This window comes from Myotis davidii, unplaced genomic scaffold, assembly GCF_000327345.1.
Source record: "Myotis davidii unplaced genomic scaffold, ASM32734v1 scaffold743, whole genome shotgun sequence".
In the NCBI taxonomy this organism is placed as follows: domain Eukaryota; kingdom Metazoa; phylum Chordata; class Mammalia; order Chiroptera; family Vespertilionidae; genus Myotis; species Myotis davidii.
Window position 1 is genome coordinate 3,597,653 of NW_006296221.1, and position 9,549 is coordinate 3,607,201.

The window sequence follows — 9,549 nt, forward strand, 5'->3', positions numbered from 1 at the left end:
TAACTAAATATTTTGAGTATCTTATTTAATTTTCTCAACACCCTTCAATGTAGAGCTTATTATTTTCTCACCAATTTACTGGCGAGGAAACTAAGAGTTAATTCTCAGAGTAACTGAATCAAGTTATTTAACCCAAATTTATACAGTATGAGTGGTTGGGTTGTAATTCAAATCCAGGCAGCCAGACTCCAGATCTTGGCTCTTAACCACTGTGATTTCATTCCTTCCCAAGAGCCATTAAAAATCTTGCCTCTTCTTTCACACTTTCCTTGACTACTAGATGCTTCAATATTCTATCACATGTGTTAAGACACTTGTATGATAGTAACATTATTTGAGTATTTATTAGGTACTTAGCATCTAACAAAACAACCTTAACTCATTTAATTTTATATTTATAATTTGATATTTCCAAACTCTTCTGTAGTTATTAAAATCATTTGCATGGTAGTGGAGTGGCAGAACTTGACTCCTATGTTCCTTTGCATATCTAGTGCAAACACACACACACAAAAATATTCCTTAAACATAATAAGTGCTTGTCAGAAGTATTGGCATTGCTTGTTTTGGGTGATAATGACATTAATAATAGGTAAGTACATTATAAGCATCTATAATAATTTTAGTTTAAACATATGCTATGTAAAGGAAAGCGATAAATCTCCAGGATTTTAGAAGAATAAAATGAAAACCATTTTGTTCAGTGGATCTGTTACCAGAATAAGAACAGAGACCCATAGGTTCAACTCCTGCTTTATCACAGTGCTTTGTGTGATCCTATAGGTGGTGCTTACTGCTGCTTATTACTTGAATTATCTGCAAAAAATGTGCTAGAAAAATATTGGGCTGGTCTGACCCACATTGGTGGCAAGGTCCAAATAAGATGATGTTCGTAAAGAAGTTCCCCTAATGTATACAATAAACCCCTGATATTGATGAGGATTATATATCAAGTGAGAGTTTCTTAATCTCAAACTGTGAACCTCACTATTGCATACATTTTCTTCACAAAACACATTCAATTATAACTATACATTTTAAGTTGTTTCCTTAAAACCTTATTTAAAATTACTGTGTGTGCAACAACAAAAACAAAAAAAACAAAAGCTGTGATTCATGGGTAGTCCAGCAGGTTCATTTATTAGCTATTCCTTACCACTGAACGTGAGTTCTAAGGATCAGCATCATATCATCAACCTGAAAAAAATCAAATCTTGGGCCTCTCTTCAGACCTACAGAGTCAATATCTGAATTTGTGTAAGATCCTTTGTTGTTGTGGGCACAGTTAAAGTAAATCACTGTCATAAGTACCTCAATCTCCCTGCACATTTACCTTCCATGACAGCTGACTTGAAATCACACCTGAAAAAAATGAGCTATTTCTACATTTCAGGCAAGTTCAACATCATGAACCACACACCAAGCCACAACTCTTATACCCTATGAATCCCAAAGGTTGCAGGTAATGGGCTATATACTTAAAATATGCCTTCATCGCCAATAACTATTCAAAGTTGTTTAAGTATCCTATCAACCACGTGGTACTGCTTGATAATGGGGGTCATTATTAGATTCAAAGATTTAAAAATTCACTATTCTGGGAATAACTCATCTACCAACACCTAGAAGCATATGAAGGAGGAGAAGCGATTAGCTCATAAATGCATGATGTGTCAGTGGCTAATTTTCTCTTTGAAAACAACAACAACAAACAAACAAAAAATAAAAATATGTTTTCCAAATGAAGCAGGTCATGATATGTCATGGTTGGTTACTGATCTACTATGTCCACAGGGGCTTAGGCTGTGCACATGACGACTTGATTTCCAGGAGGCATTGTTCATACTATGTAATTTGAGTGAGTTAATGAAACATATATTGAGTTCATTAAATAATTCACAAACTTTTGAGACACAATTATCATTAACAATTCTCTAATTCTCATATGATAATTGAACATAAAGTTTCATTACCATTTTACTAAAGCAGAAATTGTATGACTTCAATATTGTCCACTCAGGAAAAGTGTGGGGACCAAAAAGTATTTTAAACTATTGCGCTTTATCTTCCATTCTGAAAATTTCATTCTTTTTCAAAGGAACGTTTACATGGGGTCCCAATGGGTGTTGAAAGCTGGTGAAGTCCACAGAAGCAGTGGAATGGAGGAGAGAAGCAACTATTCAGATAATATGGGATAATTTGCTTCCACCTGAATTGTAATTGAGACAATATGGGGAAAGATGGTTTCATGAGGACATAGATTTTGTCTGTGTTATCTACTATTATGTTCTCAGTTTCCTGAAAGAAAATATTTTATTTTTTCCTGCTATTCTTCAAACTCCCAAAAGCAAGCACATGGTAGATGCTCAAAAATATTATCTGAAAAAATGAATCCCAAAATTTCTAAAATCCCTAATTTTTATGGAAAAACCTAATATCTGAAGACATATTATAGTGCCCCACAAGATTGTCATAAGCCAAAAATCTGGACAAGTAATTGATTTTTTGATGTGTTCACCATTGTAAACTTTTTATTTCATGGATTTCCTGATTGTTAGACTAAATCAATTCCAACTGTCATGAGTTTATTATCATGGGAAACAACATGAAATAATTGAAAGAATGGAGTTTGAAGTTAGTGGGACCTTGATAAGAGTGCTAACTCTGAAATTAACTACAAAACCTTGGGCAAGTTATTTACCCTCTAACTTTCTAATCTTTAAAAAAATGATAATAGTGTCTTCTTTATGAGAATATAGAACTTAAATGAGATACCAAAACTGAAAGCACTTAGCCTGGTTCTCAAATATACCCATTACTGTTTTCCCTAATGTTAACACTATTTGTTTTAACCAGAATGAATTTTTCTGTAAGTCAATGAACATATGACCATAGTATTAAAATATAGTAGAAATTCAAAAGGGTTAGCAGTGGAAAAAAGACAGTGAAAATTACCAAGGAGAAAGGATCTTACTGAAAGCAGTAAAATTTATCCTTCCATTTAAACATCAATTCATCCAACTTTACCAGAAACTGAAGAGGTCATTGGATCTCAAATATCCTCATCACCCTGAAAGCCATTGCTTTGGTACCTTCTCTGAGCCCACCTTGAATCATTTCTGCTTCCTTTTCTGCTGAACTTTGCGGAATTTTGACACAGATACATATTTGGGGAACAAATCAATCTCAGGAGAAGATTTTTATGATACTAAACTTTTCTACAAAATCAGTGCTATTTGCAGTTGAAATAGAGATCATAGTTACAACTGCAGCTTAACCTTTCTGGTGTACTCAATAATATCATGATCTGGGTGCAACTGAAGACTTATAACAATCAGACTGTTAGCAAAATGTGAGCTCATTCACTCATTGATTCCTTTATTCATTCATCCAGCAAACATTTATTAAAGATTTACTATGTTCTTATCTCTATGCTGAATGTCAGGCTGAAGGGATTATTAAGACTTCCTTCTCTCTTCTAAAAGCTGGCTAGACAAGTAACCCATTATGATACACAGTTACATTTCTTTTAATACTAAGGTGAGCACAGGTGTCTTTGAAAACACAAAGGGAAGTCCTCTAAACAGAATAAATCAAATGGGAATATTGGTTTTGAGTAGGCCATTCCTAACTTACATTTAAGGAGAACAATCTTAACAACTCAAATCGTCAATGAGGAAGAATGACTTGAGGAGGCTTGTTAGAGAACATCACAATGCTGGACAGTGACTTGGGAAGGTAACCAAAGGGCAAGAAGAAGGGGGCACCACCAGTGAAGTTCAATAGGCCAGAGTCCGTTATCTTCTATTCCCATCTCTTGTCACCAAGCTTTTATGGATCCCTTACGGAAGGAAATTTAAAGTATTTAACCACTAATCCCACTTAATTTATAGCTGGATAAACTAAGTGACTGGTTAAGGCCACAATGGTCATCCTATAGCAGAAAAAAACAAGGTTAGAAGTCCTGAAGGTCTCTGAGATTTTTGCTAAGTATCTTACTCCTGGGCATATGGAATCCATGGCCCCACCATTCTGGCATACAATGAATGCTTTGAAGAGAAGGGTGACTTCTCATCACTCTAGGATTCACAATAAACATGACCTTCCTCCCATTGCCCCGCATCCCCTGCATCACCAATCTGAATAGATGAGTAATTCCCACATTTTGTTCACATCCTATAATTATTCCAAGACCAGGGAATTATAGTGGACTTGTTTATATCGCCCACCACCCCTTTGAGAGGAGTACACATTTCCGCTTAATTTGAATGTGTACATCTACATGTGGTTCCTACTTCCCTAGCTCTCTGCATTCAGCTCTGGACATATAGAACCCTTAAAAATTCTAGAATCATCCCTTCCCCAAATTTCACACAATTTGGTTTGAACTCCCTCTACTCATGAATCCCATAAAAATCCCTATGACTTCTGATCTAGTTTACAACATCAACTGAGAAAAAGAGAACTTGACCAAGCAGAAAAGAAGTCTAAAAAGAACAGCAATTCCTGAGGGAGCATTAAACTTCATCTTTAAGAGAGCATTGCTTTGTGCAAGGAAGCACTATAAAAAAGAGTGAACCTTATCGTCGCTTTCACTGGAGTTGAGTCTTGGAGTAAAAAACAGATTGAGAAACCTTCTGGGGTGAGATAAGAGGATGACTAATGAACTAGAAGCTGTCTGGGGTGTGTGATCCTTAATTGTACATTTCATTGCTTTTATTATTTGCTGTTACGACTTTATAGCTGGCTAACCGTATTTTCCAAGAGCCAATACTTTGCAGTGAAAATTAGTTTAAGAAAATAAAAAGAACCTCTCTACTTCTTTAGAAACTTTTTTCCCCTTTAATAGATTGTCTCCTCTCTCCCCTGAAGTGGCAATTCTTTTGAAAACAAGCACACTAAATTTATTTTGGAAATGAATAGAGAGGGAACTTTTTAATAGCTCACACTGATTTTCCCTTCACCTTCTTATGATTTTTCTTCCTTATATTTCAATATCATGAGTTGTAAGATTAATACCTAATTGTTATGAGTGAAATAATTGCAAGTAATGGAAATTTCTTTCACTTTCCTAGTGTTGAGGACATTCAAGTGTTCCCTATGTTATGAAGGGCTGTTGGCTTTCAACAGTGCAGAATATGGAGATTCTTCATTCTGCTCAGGAAGGACTCAGGTAGAGGAGGCCTATTTAAAGCGCAAAAGCTCATGAGATCAAATAGACTTATATAGACTTAAGTACTAAAGAAAACAAAAAGGAAGGACACAAACATTTATTTAGTACACAAAGATATGCACAAGATATTTTTGTAAATCTCTCTCATATTTATGCCAATTTTTCTTCATGGAAATACCTTTGTTTACAAAAGAGGGACTAGAACTAGAGAGTCTAGGTTACTTTCTTAAAGCCACACAGACAATGAGTAACAGAACCAGGATAAAATTTCATGTCTGGTGATTGCAGAAACTTAGAGTGAAATTGTGACTGGCAGAGGCTGGGGTTAGAGATAACATGAAGGTATTAATTGAAGGGTACAAAGTTTCCATTGTGCAAATAAGTCCCCGAGATCTACTCCATGGCCTATAATACAGCAGTTAACAATACTGTATTATATGCTGTATTGTATTACAAAAAATAGAAATCTTACGTTGTGTTCTTATCACAAAATACTAGTAACAATAATAAATAAGAGGGTGGAATAAACATTTGTAGGTGATAAACAGACCTATGACCTAGATCATGATGATGATTTTATGATTATATAGTTATCTCCAAACTCATCAAGGTATATACATTACACATGTACACTTTTTTGTACATTAATCATGCCTCAACAAAGCATTTTTTAAAATATATTTTATTGATTTTTTACAGAGAGGAAGGGAGAGAGATAGAGAGTTAGAAACATCGATGAGAGAGAAACATCGATCAGCTGCCTCCTGCACACCCCCCACTGGAGATGTGCCCGCAACCAAGGTACATGCCCCTGACCGGAATCGAACCTGGGACCCCTCAGTCCGCAGGCTGACGCTCTATCCACTGAGCCAAACCGGTTTCGGCAACAAAGCATTTTTTAAAAAATATAAAACAATGCTGCTCTCTTACTAAATATTTTTTGTTTGTTTTAGGAAAGTAATTTTTATTTGAAAAGGTTGTTTACATATTTTAAAAGCCCTTAATGTTTAAGTTGATTAACATTGGATAATAAGCAAGACTTATCAAATAAATTTGCTATCAATGACCTCCCATAAATCTTAAAATAGTACTAATGGTTCAGTAGAAATAATTCCTACTCACCCTTCCTTGCTTGATGGAAAATTCTATGGAGTGTGAGGAGGCAAGAACAACCCCCAGACTGAGGACCAAGCAAAGCCCGTGCTGCTGCATCCCCACATCCCACCCAGAAGCCCCACCACCATCGCCATCATGCCTAAGAGAAAGGCTAAAGGGGATGCTAAAGGAGATAAGGCCAAGGTAAAGGATGAACCACAGAGAAGATCCACCAGGTTATCAGCTAAACCTGCTCCTCCAAAGCCAGAGCCCAAGACTAAAAAGGCCCCTGGGAAGAAGGGAAAGAAAGTACCTAAAGGAAAAAGGGAAAAGTTGGTGCTGGCAAGGATGGGAATAACGCTGCTGAAAATGGAGATGCCAAAACAGACCAGGCACAGAAAGCTGAATGTGCTGGAGATGCCAAGTGAAGTGTGTGCATTTTTTATAGCTGTGTATTTCTGGTGAGTGTACAGTTTGAAATACTATTTTTATCAAGTTTTATAAGAATGAAGAATTTTGTTTCACTTTTTTTTAAGCTATGTTGTTAGCACACAGAACATGTCATTGTTATTTTTTGGGGAACGGACATATAGTACTAATAGAATGTCTCCAAAGCTGGACTGACATTGGGGGAAAAACACCTTTCCTTCCTCGTTTTGAGAAACTTCCTCTTGGATTCTGGAAGGAGGAATCTCTTGATGTTGACACGCATTAGCCATCTTGGCACAAACACCTTGTCGTGTGGGAGAACTAAAATTTATTTTATGTCCTTTTCTCCCTCTCCACTTTAAGCATAGACTTTGGCTCTCTTAAGCCCAGAGATGTAAGGGGACCTGACCCCCCGCAAAAAAAATTGATTTACAGTGTGTTGGACAATCTGGACTTACCAGTGTCACCATTGAGATGGCATCCCTCAAAAGAGCTGCAGTTCCTTTTTAGATTGTGGATCTACAGATTGATATTCTCTGCCATTTTCATTTCATTTCTTGAAAGTCAGGCTCGGTTTGTGAAAAGTTGTTAAACAACATGCTTAATGTGAAATATCAACTCTCACTCTGAACTTTTCCTGTTCAGAGCATCAGCTGAAGACTTCACTGTGTTTTATAATATATTATAGTGGCTTTCTGATTTGGGGGAAATAAAGGAGACATATGTACTACTCTTTGTAATATTTTAAGCAATAAAACAAAATTTAAAAAAATAAAAAAGAATCCAGGTTTGTTGGATTCTAAAGCTTCTTGATGGTGATTATAGGTATTTTGCATGGATTATTAGAGCTAGAATGAATTTTATTTTTTTATGTTTTTATTGATTTTTAGAAAGAAGGATAGAGAGATAAAAACACCCATGAGAGGAACATCATCGATCAGTATGCACCCCTATTGTGTATGGGTCACACAACCCGGGTATGTGCCCTGACCTGAAATTGAACTGGTCAAATCTTGGTTCCTGGGCTGGTGCTCTACCACTGAGCTACACTGGCTGGGCTACAATGAATTTTATACATTCCATTTTTTTTTATCCCCTCAGTAATAGAAACAGTGAGGCCCAGAAGGCCTTCAAACATGTTAGTTTGTGTCAGATGCAGAGGAGACACATTCTGATAAAGTCTGTTTTAAAGCATAGTTGACCCTTTGCTTCACTTATCTGCTATTTCAATTGAAGTTCTTTGAAAATCTGAATCATCTCAGAAAGTGATCCAATGCTCTGTTGGCAAACACCAGCTGTGTCCACATGTGGAGAGTGAGTTGAAGTAAGACTTGAAATAGAATCAAGCAGAACTGCTCAGGTGACCCTTTTCACTAGGAAACAGCAGTGCGATGCACCCCAGCCAACCCTAGTAGTACTGTCATTTTGAGGAGATAGTATATCATTATACTATTTTAAAAAATACTTTGAAAATATGATTAAAATAGTCTTTCTGAGATTCTATTTGAAGAGTGTGCTAAACTTGCTGAGAACTTCTGAATGAGTAATACCAATAAAATGGTTCCTTACATATTTAAATAATGTGCTATGTTCTCTGGCACTGCTGTCTCATTTAATCCTCATAACTACCCAGTAGATGAGGAAAACTGGGACACCGAGAAGTTACATGACTCTCCCTGCAAAACCTAATCTTTTGAGTTTAATCCTAGGACTCTGCCCACTCATCTTCCTATCAACCAGAAAAATTACAAATGGACACCTAGGATCCTCACACACCTTCTGATAGGTCAGGTCCAGGTAGGACCATGTTATCATACCACTCCTTCATTAGTGCTGACAAGGAGAACAAGAGGGTTGGCAGCAGGAAAATCCTGTTCTTCTCCTTTGAGGACCAGGCACTCAGGGAGAGAAATTTCACCTTCAGGAATCAGAAGTATAAATGGTATCATCACCCACAAAGGAAAGGAGAAATAGTCAAAGACTCCCAGACTCTTGTCTGAAAGGGTGAGGCTGAGATATGTTATCTCACTATTTCCCCTCTCACCTGGGGTCAATGCTCATGTAGCATCTTCCATTTGGAAAACACTCACCTTCAACATCTTCTCTGGGCCCCAAAATAACTATTGTTTCTTCATATTGCAGCTCCATAACAGCTTCTACAAAAAGGCTTTACCTGGTCCTTCAGGTTAAATCAAACCTCACTTCTATAGGCTCTCCTAGCACCATTCACCTGCCCCTCTTAATGTTTGCCATGATTTCAATTTTATATTTCTATTGGTATGATGTATTGGTTAATGTCAGCCTCCTCTACTGGGTTGTAGTACCTGTATGAATAGAGACTAGGTTTGGTCAATCATTGTTTTCCCAACGCCATCATAACGTCTGGTTTCTGGGAGGTATCTAAAAATATGTGTTAAGTGAATAGATGAATAAATGAATAAACAAGCCAAGAAAGTATAGAAGAAGAAAAGGATATGTATCCTAAGATCAGATGCAGAGAGAATAGGAGAATTTTAAATTCTCTAATATGCTGAAACTTACTTCAATGGATGTAATGAGCTATTTTATTTAGGTGTTATTATTATTACTAGAGGCCCAGTGCACAAAAATTTGTGCACTCGGGGCGGGGGTTCCCTCAGCCCAGCCTGTGCCCTCTCACAGTCTGGAACCCCTCGGGAGATAACGACCTGCTGGCTTAGGCCTGCTCCCAGGTGGCAGAGGGCAGGCCCAATCCCTAGGTGCAGCCTCTGGTCAGGCTCAGAGCAGGGCTGATTGGGGAGTTGGGGCGCTACCCCCTGTCATGCACAGAGCAGGGTGGATTGGGAGGGTGCAATGCCACCCTCAGTCACCAG

At 37.3% G+C, this 9,549-nt stretch overlaps 1 pseudogene; it reads left to right on the plus strand.

Annotated features, from left to right (window-relative positions):
* Positions 1–6,424: 6,424 nt before the first annotated feature.
* LOC102771369 lies at positions 6,425–7,083 on the plus strand (annotated as a pseudogene).
* The last annotated feature ends 2,466 nt before the right edge of the window (positions 7,084–9,549 follow it).